The following is a 15071-nucleotide window of genomic DNA, read 5'->3' as shown; positions in this document are numbered from 1 at the left end:
TCAAGTATGTAAGACACAGTAGTCAATGACTAGAGTAATCTATTATTTGATAAGAACTCACTCTTTAACAAAAACTGATGGGAAAACTGGAAAAGAGTACGGCAGAAACTAGGCATAGATCAAAATCTCATACCATATACTAAAATAAAGTCAAAATGGGTTCATGATTTAGATATAAAGGCTGATACTGTAAGAAAACTGGGAGAGCAAGGAATAGTTTACCTATAAGATTTATGGAGAACAGAAGAATTCATGACCAAACAGGAGATAGAGAACATTACAAAAAGCAAAATGGATAGCTTTGATTACATTAAATTGAAAAGTTTTTGCACAAAAAAAGCCAATGCAACCAAGATTAGAAGGAAAGTCAAAAATTGGGAAAGAATTTTTACAACCTGTCTCTCTGATAAGGGCCTCATTTCTAAAATACATAGAGAATTAAGTCAAATTTATAAGAATACAAGTCATTCCCCAGTTGATAAATGGTCAAAGGATATGAACAGGCAGTTCTCAGATAAAGAAATTAAAGCCATCTATAGTCATATGAAAAAATGCTCTAAATCACTATTGATTAGAGAAATGCAAATCAAAACAACTCTGAGGTACCACATCACACCTATCAGATTGGCCAAGATGACAAAACAAGAAAATGATAAATGTTGGAGAAGATGTGGGAAAATTGGAACACTAATGCATTGTTGGTGGAGTTGTGAAATGATCCAACCATTTTGGAGAGCAATTTGGAACTATGCCCAAAGGGATATCAAAATGTGCATACCCTTTGACTCAGCAATAGCACTTCTAGGGCAATATCCCAGAGAGATCATACAAATCGGAAAAGGACCTACATGTGCAAAAATATTTATAGCAGCTCTTTTTGTGGTGGCAAAGAATTGGAAATTGAGAGGATGCCCATCAACTGGGGAATGGCTGAACAAGTTGTGGTATATGAATGTAATGGAATACTATTGTGCTGTAAGAAATGATGAACAGGCTGACTTCAGAAAAAATCTAGAAAGCCTTGTATAGTCTGTTGCTGAATGAATTGAGCAGAACCAGGAGAACATTGTACACAGTAACAGCCACATCGTGCGATGACTAATATTCAAAGATTTAACCCTTCTCAGCAATACAAGGACCTAAGACATCTCCAAAGGCCTCATGATGGAAAATGCTATCCACATCCAAAGAAAGAACTATGGAGTTTGAATGCAGATTGAAGCATACTATTTGCTATTTTTTTCTTCTGTTGTGTTTTGTTTCCTCTTTCTGGTGGTTTCTTCTATTGGTTCTAATTCTTACCTACAACATTACTAATGTGAAAATATGTTTAATAAGAATATATATGTATAGCCTATATCAGATTGCACACCATGTTGGGGAGGGAGAGAAAATTTTTAAACTCAAAAGCTTATGGAAGTGATTGTTGATAATTCAAAATAAGTTAACTTAAGAAAAAGAAAGGCATACTTTATTCAAATAAAAATCAGAATAGGTAAAGGAGTGGGAGGAAGTAGGACTATATCTTAGGAAAATATTCTCATAAGAGGACATATAGAAACTGGAGTAGGGGAAATATGGCAGAGAACATTTGGATAAGGATCAATGAAGTCAGAAACAAGTAATATCAGAGTAGGCTACAGACAACTGCAAAAGGGGGCAAAAGTTGATGAATCTGGAAATAGCAAAAAAGTCATAAAAATCTAACAGACCCTGATGGACTGACTGAAATTGAAAAGAACAAAGTCCAAAACCAAATCCCAGATCTTAATAATTTGCTCCATGTGGTGGTAAGTGGTGCCAAATTTTGACACTTCACAGTGGGTCTACCTAATAAAAGCCCCAAGTCTAAAAGGAATCTCAGGCAGGTGGAGGTCATCTAATCCTCTAAAGACAGCCATTTGCTCAGCTGGGTTTGAGAAAAAAGCTTATGCTCCCTGTGAAGGAGTGTAATGTAAAGTACTCTAGAACTCCCAGATCTTTTTTTAGATGAACTGCTATGAGGAAGGATGGTATAGATACCATACAGGTCATTTCCTGTTTTCTTGGAGTACCTTTTCAATTTGTCCTGAGTAATCAATGGATAGCTAGTCTGGACATAAGGAGAAACCATTTGCTATAAGATAAGCCATTTAATAATCCTCACAGTTCAGTAGTTTAGTACATATTGGCTGGGATTCACTTCTATTCAATAGACTGTGGTCATTATATAGAAAGCAAGGAGACCTTAACATGGGTATTCAAGATTCTTTACTGATAGAACTATAGCAAATCTATCTGTTTTTATTGAAGAATACATTCTTGGAAAGGATAAGCACATTAGGGCTGGAATAAAGAAATCAACATGGAATTAAATGTTTCATTTCGATTGGAATAAGGAACATCAACTCCATGGATAAAACTAGTGCTATGAGGAAGGATGGTATGGGCCACTTCCTGTTTTGTTGGAGTACCTTTTCAATTTGTCCTGATTAATCAGTGAATAGCTAGTCTAGATATAAGGGGAAATCATTTGCTATTTAATGGGCAAGATTGCATTTCATCAAGACTTGTTTTCTTTTGTTGAATTTAATAATACATTACAAAAAGCCTGTTCCGGTTTTGAGTATTTTGGATCCAATTAAGACTTTTCTCTTTCCTTTAACTGACAGAAAGGATTTCCTTTTGTAGAATATTTACTGAATGGGAAGAACTCTTTCTTGGACAAAGAAATTCTAATGAAATCTGAATGGACTTGATGCATTGATGATAATAGTGAGGATCTAGGAAGTCAAATAAATGCCCTGAAAGACAGCAGATGTTTTGTCTTTCTGTGGAATGGTTTTCATTTATAAACCATTTATGTCATTATAAATGAGTAATCATTTATAATAAAACACTCTCTCTCTGTAAAGCCCTGGTCTAGCTTAGAGGGAAGGAACATAATGAACTCCTGTTCATTTACATTAAGGCCAATGCAACATTGGGGCATTTGATTCTTATCCTTGTTAACCAAAAACAATATCACAAGCCCATGAGACATGAGTTGCAACCGGATTTATTACAAAAGAAAAGCACATGCATGTGGGAACCCCCTATACCATGGAGCCCAGCAGTAGAGGGAAAGCCTTGGTATTTAAGTTACAAGGAAAAGGGAAAGTCATAGGGGAAAGGAAAAGGACTAATCCCTCCTGAAGAGGAGGAGGAAGGCGATGGCAAAAGTACCATTCTTTTCCCTTGGAAACTACTAGACCATGAAAATAGGACAGTCTGCTTATCTACAAGGGTCTCACCTGCACAAGCCAGTTTCCAGTCTGGTGCAGACTGACTGGCACCTGCGAGTGTCCAGCTTGGGGAGCAAATAACAAATTATGTCAACTGGGGAGGGTGGGAGGAAATCTTTGTCCTTGACATGTGCCGGGCCTCCTGCATATTCTGGATCTAGTGTGTCTATAAATGGCGACTCAAGAAGACAAGTTCAGGGGCCCCTTGATAACCTAGATGTCAAAATGCAGCCTTTAAGAGCAGTGTTGGAAATCTTCTAAGAGAATCCCTATAGAATCTATTGGAATCAAGCAATGGTTTCAGTGTCTTGGAATATTCCTTGACAAAGGAACTTTTTCTATAATCTTCATGTTTCAGCACCTATTACTTGGGATTCACCTCTATTCAATAGACTGTGGTCATTACATGGAAAGCAAGAAGATCTTAACATGGCCATTCAAGATTTTTTACCAATAGAAGTGATGCGGTTTAGGGGTTCAGGGGTCCTGGGACCCCAAAATCACTACATGCAGGTCTTGCCCGAAAGAATTTAACCCAAGCCTTCTTTCAGCCAAAGACAAGTTTATTAGAACATTCATCATATTGGGCAGACTCTTAAGGAGTCTGAACATTAGTAAGCCATTGGCTTATTGGCTAGATTTTAAGAATCTAAGTCCATTAATGGAGACAAGGTGAACGTTATATACAGAAAGATCGTGGGAGGGACCTAGGAGTGGCCAGTAAACTGGGGTGAACAGAACTCCTGCGACCTGGACCTCATGGCCAAGGAGAATGGAGCCTAGCTAGGATTAAGGGATGGAAATGGCCGGAGTCCTTACATAGGGAGGTAAAACAAAGGAAGGCCAGGCTAGGTTAACAGATTTGGAGATTGGGTGTAGCCACAACGAAAGGCCAGTTGATGGGATTATAACCTCAGGGGAACACCAGAGATTTGACCATGTGGGAAAGTCCAGAGTTTTTCCTTTCTGGGGCCCAGATCCCAACCCCATCAGAACCATAGCAAATCTATCTTTTTTTGAATGATAGCAGGTATTTGAGCCAGGGAACTGTGAGCTGTGATGCAGTGCTAGGAGCTGCTGCTCCTGCTCTGGCTGGCCTTGACTTCAGTGCAGGGGCTTTACTTCCATATCAGAGAAACTAAGAAATGCTGCTTCATCAAGAAAATCCCCTATGAGACCATGATTATTGGTTAACATCAAGGTGGGGGGCATCCCTCACTTTCTACCTGAGCACAGGCCAGACTCTGACCCCAACTCTGACCTCTGACATCAAGAGAAACCAACCCTTGGCACTGGCTCCTGCCCGAACTAACTCTCCTCCTTCAATTCCCCTTACCCTCTATCCCTAACCCAGAACTGGGCTAAGTACAACCCCACTCTGGCCCCCAAACTTACCTCCTTGGGGGCAGCCTGGAGAAGCCCCAGAAGGGGGCCCTTCTCTAGGCTTACCCTTGAGTCATGGAAACCCAGCTCCCCTCCCACTCCCACCCACCCTGTAACATTCAATCCCTCTGGGACAGGTGATCTGGGAGACTCACCACTGCAGGGTGTGTTGTGATAGAGAACTCGTCTGCCTTGCAAAGAATTACCCCACCCAGCTATGAGATAAGCAGATGGAGACCTTCCTGCCCTCTACCTCAAGGCTAGGGATGCATGTGGAAGTGATCCAGTTGGAAAGGTGGTATTATCCAGGCAGTATGATTCAGAAAGCCACTTCACCTTCACTTTCCACACCCCAGGTGAGGAAAAGATCCGCCTGTACTCCAATTCTATTCAAATGACCACCTTTGCAGCTGGCAAACTAAGAGTTCATCTAGTTATAGAGGTTGGCAAGCACACCAACAACTATCCTGAAATTGCTGCCAAGGATAAATTAACAGAGCTATAATTCTGTGCTTACCAGTTATTTGGTCAGGTGGAATAGATCCAAAAGGAACAGAACTACCAGTGGTGTCATGAGGAATGCTTCCTTATTATCAGCAAGAGCACCAGCCAGAGAGTGCTAGACTTTAATCCTCCTCCCCACTGGCAGATGCAACACCTCAAGAGTTTCTTTGAGGCCAAAAAGCTAGTGTAAAGTTCTTTTCTGTACAACCCCTTTTCTTTCATCCCACTTACTTGTTACTTACTTTTCCTCTATCACACCCTGGCTACTTGGATTTTGGATGAAAAAAAAAATAAGAATGTATGCTCCTTTGGTTCCATGGCAGCCATGCCAGTCAGGCTGAAGTTGGTAGCCACTGGACTACACAGAAACCACCCCTCTCTTCCCCCAACAAAGGTCATAGGATACTGGTCAAAGCCTGTACAAAGCTCTTTATGTACCTTGGGGAAAAGCATGAACTAATTAGGACACAGCCTCGATTTCATGACTTGCCTTTTTCCACGTCCAGTCATCTCTCCTAGCCCTCTGATTAAGTAAGCAAAGGCCACTCACCTGCTCCCTTAATTTCTGGTTTTCTTTTATCATGTTTATGTTGTATATGACTGAAGTGCCAGGAATAGGACACCCTAGCCTCTCTACTATCCAGTTAGTCCTGGATGATAATGATCTGTGACTTCAAACAAGTTGGCAGGTCTTGGATACCAAAGGAATGAGAATTTTTTTAATATAACAAACATTTTTTGATATGTGTATTTTATCCTTCATATATGAAACGTCTCTGCCTGTGCGTAAGAGTGGTTGAAAAGATCAATGCAAAATTGACAGTCTTCATCACTGTCTGTCTATGTTTTTTGTAACTACTATGGCAACTCTCAGGCTCTTCAGTGAAAGTTCTAGAAGGTAGGAACCCAAGCAGACATTTCAGCTCATTTTTAGTAAGGCCTTGCCTGAAGGCATGCACAGTCCCCCTTGTACCCTTTGAGCAACTTATGGATGTGTGAAGTGAGCCGTTGGAGGTAGTCAATTTTCTTCTCTTCCTCTCTTTCCCTCACAGAGCTGCTAACTGGCAAATTTTTATTTAAGATGCAGTGAATATTTTCTCCATGGTTCCCAGGCTCAGTTCTTTGTACAGATTTTCCAGTGAAATAAAACCTGTTCTGATGCTTCAGGTGAAATAAAATTTCTTACCAAACCAGAAACCAAGCAGAATAGTAGAGTAGGAAACCTGATATGAAATAACCCTAAAGACAACTTGGAGCTGATCTTAAATCTCTGGAGGCCCTCCCAGTTTAGAACAAACACACCTAAGGGCTCAATTAGAATTAGGACAGCATCCAACAGGCAAGGGAATTAGGTATTTGCCTGGGCAGTCTCCTCAGTCTCAACCTTTAGGAATCATTCTGGGCAAACCTTACCACGCCTCCTTTATCCTAGAATGCTCCTTATTTGTCCTATTTCAGATGTTTGAGTTAGGGAAGATTTGTGGGTTATATGACTCATGACTCTGGATAGTTGTGTTTTAAAGAAGACAATACTTTAATACTGTTCCTAGATATCATGAATTCAGAGTGAATGCTCCTTCACCTGGCTTTTCAGAAACAGGGGGAATTACCAGATAATTGGTAGGGGCAGGGTTAGACCAGTTTTCCAAGCAATGTCAGGATGCTGTGATGAATTTATCTAGGTTGGACATTTCATGCTAGTCCATTATTGTACTGGTACTGACCTTTTTAGCTTAATAAGGCCTATCAAAACGCATGCTGAGTTCTGGGGAGGATGGGGAGGATACAAGAAAGCCCCAAATGGGGTCATGAAGAACAGACACAACTGAAAAATGACTGAATAAAAGCAACGACAATGAGACAACATACCAACACTTATATGATACAACCAAAGCAAGGAAAAGCTTATATCTTTAAATGGTTACAGTTGTAAAAGAGAGGAAGTTCCATCCAACCATTCTGGAAAACAATTTGGAATTATGCTCAAAGGGCTATAAAAATGTGTATTCCCTTTGATCTAGCAATACTACTACTAGAACTGTATCCCAAAGAGATAATAAAAAAGGGGGAAAGGCCCCATACGTACAAAAATATGTATAGCAGCTCTTTTTGTGGTGGCAAAAAATTAGAAACTGAAGGGATGCCCATCAATTGAGGAATGGCTGAATAAGTTGTGGTATACGATTGCAATGGAATACTATTGTGCCATAAGAAATGATGAACCTGCCAGCTTCAGAAAAACCTGGAAAGACTTGAAGCACTTGAAAGCATGAAACACTTGAAGCATGAACTGATGCCGAGTGAAGTGAGCAGAACTGAGAGAACACTGTCCACGGTAACAGCAACATTGTGTGATGACTGACTTTTAGACTTAGCTCTTGTGAGCAATGCAAAGATCTAAGACAATTCCAAAAAACTCATGATGGAAAATGCTATCCACATCCAGAGAAAGAACTATGGAGTCTGAATGCAGATCGGAGCATACCATTTTCTCTTTCTTCTGTTGTTTTTTTCTTTCTCATGATTTTTCCCTTTTGTTCTGATTCTTCTTTCACAACATGACTAATGTGGAAATCTGTTTAATATGATCATACATATATAGCCTATATCAGATTGCATACCATCTTGAGGAGGGGGGGAGAGGAGGGAGAAGGGGAAATTTAGAATGCAAAATCTTATAAAAGCAAGTGTTGAAAGCTAAGAATAAATAAAATTTTAAAAAGAGAAACAAAAGAAATTTTAAAAAGAAAGTTCAATGATTTGCAGGAACAACTAAAAAAATAGAAAAACAAATAAAAATTCCCAATCAAAAACAAAAATAGAAATTCTAAAAATCAAAGGAGAAATTAAACTAAAAAGTAAAAATGTATTGAACTAATCAATAACATTAGCACTTCATTTATTTAGTCAAATAACTTTAAAAAAAAAAGATAAAACCAAATTACCAGTGTCAAAAATGAAAATGATGAATTCACAACCAATGAAGATGAAATAAAGCAATTATGAAGAGCTAGTTTGCCCAACTATATGCCAATAAAACTGACAATCTCAATAAAATTGATGAATGTCTACAAATTGACAGAATAGGAAATAGAATATTTAAATAATCCTATTTTAGAAAAAGAAATTGAACAAGCCATAAACAAGTTACCTAAGGGGGAAAAACCCCAGGAGCAGATGAATTTATAACTGAATTCTACCAGATACTTACAGAACAATTAATTCAAATACTACATAAATTGTTTGAAAAAATTGGTATATGAAGTCCTACCAAATTCCTTCTAATACAGAATATGGTCTTGATACCTAAACCAAGGAGAAATAAAAAAGTAAAGGAAAATAATAACCCAATTTCCCTAATGAATATTGATGCAAAAAACAACAACAACAACAACGACAAACACAATACTAGCAAGGAGAGTAAAACAATATATTACAATGATATCACTATGACCAGGCTGGATTTATACCAGGAATTCAGGGCTTATTCAATATTTGGAAAACTATAAGCCTAATTGACCATATCAATAAAAAAAACAATAAAAATCATATGATTATTTCAATAGATGAAGAAAAAGCTTTTGACAAAATACAATATCCATGTCTGTTAAAAAAAAATACTAAAAAGCATAGGAATAAATGGAGCTTTTCTTTCCTTTTCTTTTTGGAGTCCATCAATTCTTAGTCTGGAGTCAGATAACATTTTACAGCATGGGTCTGATGGGATTGGAATCTGGGCCCCAGAAAGGAAAAACCCTGGACTTTCCCATATGGCCAAATCTCTGGTGGTCCCCTGAGGCTATAATCCCATCAACTGGCCTTTCATTATGGCTACACCCAATCTCCCCTCCATTGTCTTGCCTCCCTCTGGCCCCGGCCATTTCCCACCTTTAATCCTAGCTAGGCTCCATTCTCCCTTGGCCACAAGGTCCAGTTCCCAGGAGTTCTGTTCACCCAGCTTACTAGTTACTCCTATCCAGATCTCCTTAGGTCCTTCCTCCCATCACCCCAAACTACTTGGCCACTCCTAGATCCCTCCCACAGTCTTTCTGTGTATAAGGTCCATCTTGTCTCCATTAAGATGTTCAGATTCTTAAAATCTAGCCCCTGCTTAGATTCTTATAATCTAACTACTGCTTACCCATGTTAAGACTCCTTAAGAGTCTGCCCAATATGATGGATGTTCTAATAAACCTTGTCTTTGGCTGAAAGAAGGCTTGGGTCGAATTCTTTCAGGAAGGACCCACGTATTGTGATTTTGGGGTCCAGCACCCCTGAACCCCTAAGCCGCATCAGGTCCTTTGTAATTGTTGTGGATGAGATAGTGGTATTCATCAGAGTTGCTAAGTCTTTCACAGTACAATGTTATTACAATGTTGCTGTTACCATGTACATTGTTCTCCAGTTCTTTTCACTTCATTTTGCATCATTTCATTTCAGTCTTTCCAGATCTTTCTGAAGTCATCCTCTTTATCATTTCTTACAGCATAATAGTATTCCATCATAGCTTGTTCAGTCATTCCTTAATTGATGGGCATCTTCTCAATTTCCAATTCTTTGTCACCATAAAAATAGCTGCTAGAAATACTTTCTTTTTTTAAACATATGGGTCCTTTTCCTTTTCCTTTGATCTCTTTGGAGAATAGATATAATAGCAGTATTGTTGAGTCATAAGGTATGCAGAGTTTTACAGCTATTTGGACATAGTTTCAAATTGTTCTCCAGGACATGGCAAGTAAAATGAAACTGAGCTAAACTCTGGTATTTTTTTTTCAGGCAAGATAAAAGTTTGTTAACAATAACTCATATAGCTGTTAATAAAATGGGTCTGACTGGCCTCCTCAGTTACATCAGTGATGGAAAAGACCATTTTTATCGAGCTTTGAAGGATGGAAAGGTCAGAGTAGTTGGGAAGCTTTATGATTAGCTGCAGCTGGGGAAAGTGGGTTGGCCTTCAGGTATGGCTAAGTAATGTTATTTCCTTTATGAAGAGCAGCTTTGTGGCTAATTGTGCGGGGCCTGAAGTCCGGGAAGAGATATCTTCTTGAGTTTAAATCTGGCCTCAAATGCAAGCTGCGTGCCCCTGGGCAAGTTACTTAACCCTATTTGCCTCAGTTTCCTCATCTGTAAAATGAGCCAGAGAAGGAAATGGCAAACCACTCCAGTATCTTTATCAAGGAAACACCAAATGGGATCATGAAAAGTAGGACACAACTGAAAAAAACGGCTGAACAAAATTACTTTAGGAGCTTCATTTGCCTCTAGTAATGTTGGTTAGAACCACCCCAATCATGCTCACCCAGATTAGCTGTTCCCTTGGGGAGATGAAACAAGGCCTAATTTTTACAAGAAGAGATAGGGCCAGCATTTCTGTCCCTAGGGTAGGGTCTCAGCTTAAACAGGTTTTTGTTAACAGAGAAACAAAAATGGGGACTCCAGTTAAACTGGTTAGAAAGCAAATGTCTGAAAGCTAGGAGTGATCACATTATTCAACCAAACAAAAGTTTGGATTGTGAAAGACTTATGAGCTAAACTGAGAAATGGAGTTTGACAAAATTGGGAATAGGATCAATTATAAAATGACACAGCACAATTTTGATTTTCCTCAAGTAGAATCTATTTAAAATGAAGCTCAATCATTGTCTGTAATGAGGATAAACCTGAAGCCTTCCAGCAATATTCAGTCGTGAAGCAAGGATGTCCACTATCACCATTATTACTCAATATTGTATTGATGGAATTCTAATAAAGCTGCCCCCAGACCCAATATTCTAACTTCCTTGTGGGCCTCACTGAGCAACGGTCATGTCCTGATTTGACCACACCACACCACAGGCCCCCGAGACCCAATATCCCAAATATGCCTCACTAGAACAGTAGGCATGTCCATGTGATGGAATCCTAGACACTGCCTCTAGCTAGCCACTGCCCCCAAAACCATTCCTTAAATTCCTCACAAAAACAGAAGGTGTGTCCATGCACTCAACCACAACCATATCCATCTAATCTCAGACAAGGCTACAATAGCCAGCCAATAAGAACACAGCATCACCAGGATGTCCAAGCAGGATATGGACCCCAAAACAATAGAAGGGACTTTCCCTAAGTAGGCACCTGCACAGTAATAGCAAAAGCTGTCCTTTAGGTGAACTTATAATGTAGAGTGGCTTATTATAGTATCATTATCATACATACATGCCCCCCCAGTGGATTTTTCTGAATACATTATGGGAAATAGCATGCACAGTTCCACCAAGGCTGCGACCCATCCCCAATTACCTAATTCCTTGACAAATCCCTCTTGCCTTTTTAATATTCATAATTTCTGTTTTACAATCAGTATCATTACACTATAAAATTACCTGTCTTTTATACTGAAGCTGCTGGTTCCTTCTTGGAACTCAGTCTGTTGGAGAGCATAATTCTCAATAAATGCTTTTACTTGGATTGGAGATGGTCTGAGCCTGTGAATTCTTTTGAGATGACCCCACAACACACCATGAAACCACAACAGTACTAGAAATGCTAGTTGTACAATAAAGTAAGAAAAGAAATTGAAGAAATACCCATAGGCAATGAAGAAATAAATCAGGTTTTACAGGAAAGATGGTTTACCTAAAAACAATTAACAACTTCGTCAAAGTTGCAGAATATAAAATAAAATCTCATATATCATCAGCATTTCTATATATTACTAATAAAACTCAGCCAGAAGAGATAGAAAGTAAAAGTACACTTAATATAACTACAGTCAGTATAAAATATTTAGCACTCTCTCTGCTAAGACACAGGGACTTTATGAACACAATTACAAAACACTCTTCACATAAATACAGATCTAAATAATTAGAGAAATATTAATTGTTCATGGGTAGGCTGAATCAATATAATAGAAATGAAAATATTTCTTAAATTAGTTTACTTACTTGGTGTCATATCAATCAAACTACCAATAAATTACTTTATAGAGCTAGAAAAAAATAACAAAATTCATCTGAAAAAACAAAAGATCAAGAATATCAAGAGAATCAATAAAAAATGTGAAGGAAGAGGGCCTAATGGTATCAGATCTCAAACTATACTACAAAGTTGAAATCGTAAAAACAATTTGGTATTGAATAAGAACTAAATTGGTCAATTGAAATACAATGATCAGTGGAACAGATTAGGTATATGACATACAGAAGCTGATGATCACTATAACCTTGTGTTTGATAAACCCAAAGAACCCAGCTAAGACTCGCCATTTGACAAAAACTGCTGGGAAAATTGACAAGTAGTCTGGCAGAAACTAAGCATAGACCAATATCTCACACTGTATATCAAGATTAGGTCAAAATGTTTTAGAAATAAAAGGTGCTATCGTAAGCAAATCAGTGGAGCAAGGAAAAAATTACCTAACAGATCTATGGACAGGAGAAGAATTCATGACCAAACAAGAGTTAGAAAGGTTCCTGGGAGGTAAAATAAAGAATTTTGATTATATAAAGTTGAAATGTTTTTGTAAAAACAAAACAAATGCAGCTAAAATTAGAACAAAAGCAGGAAGGTAGGAAAAAAATTAGTAGCAAATTTCTCTGATAAATGTCTCATTTCTCAAATATATAGGAAATTGAGCCAAATTTATAATAATAAGAGCCATTCTCCAATTGATAAAAGGTCAAGAGATATGAACAAACACTTTTCAAAGGAAGAAATCAAAGCTATCAATAGTCATATTAAACAATCCTCTAAATCACTGATAAATAGAGAAATACAAATTAAAAGAACTCTGACATACTGACTTACACTTATCAGATTGACAAGGAAGACAGAAGAGGAAAATGACAAATGCTGGAGGGAACGTGGGAAAATAAGAACCCAAATACACTGTTGGTGGAGCTATAAACTAGTCTAACCATGCCAACCATCGACTGTACCCCAAAAGTTATTAAACTCTGCATACTCTTTGATAAACCTAGATCGATATTCCAAAAAGATCAAAGAAAAATGGAAAAGGCCCAAATGTACAAAAATGTTTGTAGGAGCTCTTTTTATATTATCAAAGAATTAGAGATTGAGGAGATCTCCATCAATTAAGGAATGACTATACTTAAAGTTATGGTTGTTAGGTTTGTATTTTTCCTCCCTTTGTTTCTTAGAATTTTTTTTTCAGTCTCCTTTCTCTTTTAATTCAGTAGATCCTTAAGATTTGTTTTAAGCAAACTACTTTGATGTTAATCAGTTCCATAGGATCTCTCCCCCTTCCACACTCCTATATAGCTACCCTTTCAGAAGTTATTGGATTTTACTTCAATTATTGGTTTTTTTTCTCTTTATTTAACTACTTACCTATTTCTCCTCTTTTTTCTTTTCCAAAAACCATGCAATCTCAATCTCTAATTTGGCTCTACCTCACTTCCCCACCACCACTCTGGTTGCTAGTTGCCCTCAGGGCAACTTAATCCCTTTCCTATGGTGTAGGATGCTGACTATTAAGGCACAATACTATATTAGAGAAAACTTCCTTTAAATGTGCAAATTCTGCCCAGACTAAGACTACCATAAGGTCCTTATATGTCTATGTAGATACCCACCTCCTCCCCATGAGAATGTCACAAAGTTAGTTGTTTAGTTCTAGACCTTCTTTTCCATTCTCTCCTCCAACCTCTTTTTTAAAAAGTAATTTTCCTTTATTGTACATTTTATAAGAAATTTTTCTTTGCTTTGTCCTATTCACTACATATCTCCTTTCCAATTTATGTGGAATTTTCTTTTATCATACGTGAGTCCCTAGTTTGTTCCTTCTTAATTGTTTCTCTGTTTCTCACAGAGTTCAAGTTTTTCACCAAGGGTTAGTTCCCCCCTTCTATGCATTTCTATGTAGATCTTTTTCCCTTCTGTTCTTCTTCTATACATTGCTCTTAGAGAAATATCAGTTCATGAAAGAAACAACGTTAGCTGCAAGCAGCTTTATATGGTAGAACTTACTCTGTTTTATGAACCATGTACCCTAGTCCTTAAGATGATTAATGTCCTTTCCAAAGCTAGTATCATCTCATTTTTGGCTCTGTGTTCCTTCGCCATCCACCACTGGGGGTGGAACTCACACCCAGAAACTCAGATATACTTTGTTTTGGAGTGGAATGTTGGCCATAGATGCACAACACTGTCTTAAAGAATGTGGCCTCTCAATGTACAAATTTCTCCTAATCCCAGACTAAGCCTACCATAGCATCCCAACATAGTAACTGCACTCTTCAGTGAGTTCCTTCATCCCTGATGCAAGATTCCCCCTCTGTCCCACTTCTGGTCCTCTGGTTTGAACCCATTTCCTCTGCTATCTCTCTCCCATTATCCTGGAACAACTTCTTGTCCAGACTATAGGAATACCAGTATATCCCTTCCCTGTTTGCCTGTGGACTTTACAGGATTAAATAACACATTCCATTCTGTCCTTTATTTCCTCTCTTCCCATTTATGAAACTCTTTTCCAAAAAAACTCTTTTAACATCTCTACAATCTTTCCAAAAAATACACTGATTCCCCTTGGAGATCAGGGCATTTAGTCCATGGCATATCAGTTTAACTCTTCCACTTTCACTTCTCTTAGTTCTTTATTTTCTTCCTTGTATCTTTATTTCCTTATATACTTTTTATCTCCTGATTACACCTTTTTGTTCTGTGGAATTCAAAACTTTATTTTTGTATTATTTTATACAATTTACTTTAATTTTATACAACTTACTATGTATTAATGATGTATTAGTTACTCTCCCTTAGTATGTGAACTCGAACTCCCTCTGAACTTAAGTCTGAAGCTGCATGCTCCCTGTTTGTACCCCAAGCCACTCTACACCATAAAAGTAATCATATTATGCATTGCTAGCTAAACTACCCTGTTATTATTACATATAAATTTGCCTCATGTATATTATAATA

General features: G+C 38.0%; 1 pseudogene; it reads left to right on the top strand.

Annotated features, from left to right (window-relative positions):
• Window positions 1–1282: 1282 nt before the first annotated feature.
• Window positions 1283–5340, top strand: LOC114048252 (annotated as a pseudogene).
• The last annotated feature ends 9731 nt before the right edge of the window (window positions 5341–15071 follow it).

Source organism: Vombatus ursinus, unplaced genomic scaffold, assembly GCF_900497805.2.
Source record: "Vombatus ursinus unplaced genomic scaffold, bare-nosed wombat genome assembly UNPS02014792.1, whole genome shotgun sequence".
Classification (NCBI taxonomy): domain Eukaryota; kingdom Metazoa; phylum Chordata; class Mammalia; order Diprotodontia; family Vombatidae; genus Vombatus; species Vombatus ursinus.
The sequence above is the reverse complement of the archived record's forward strand: the minus strand, read 5'-3'. Positions and strand labels throughout refer to the sequence as shown.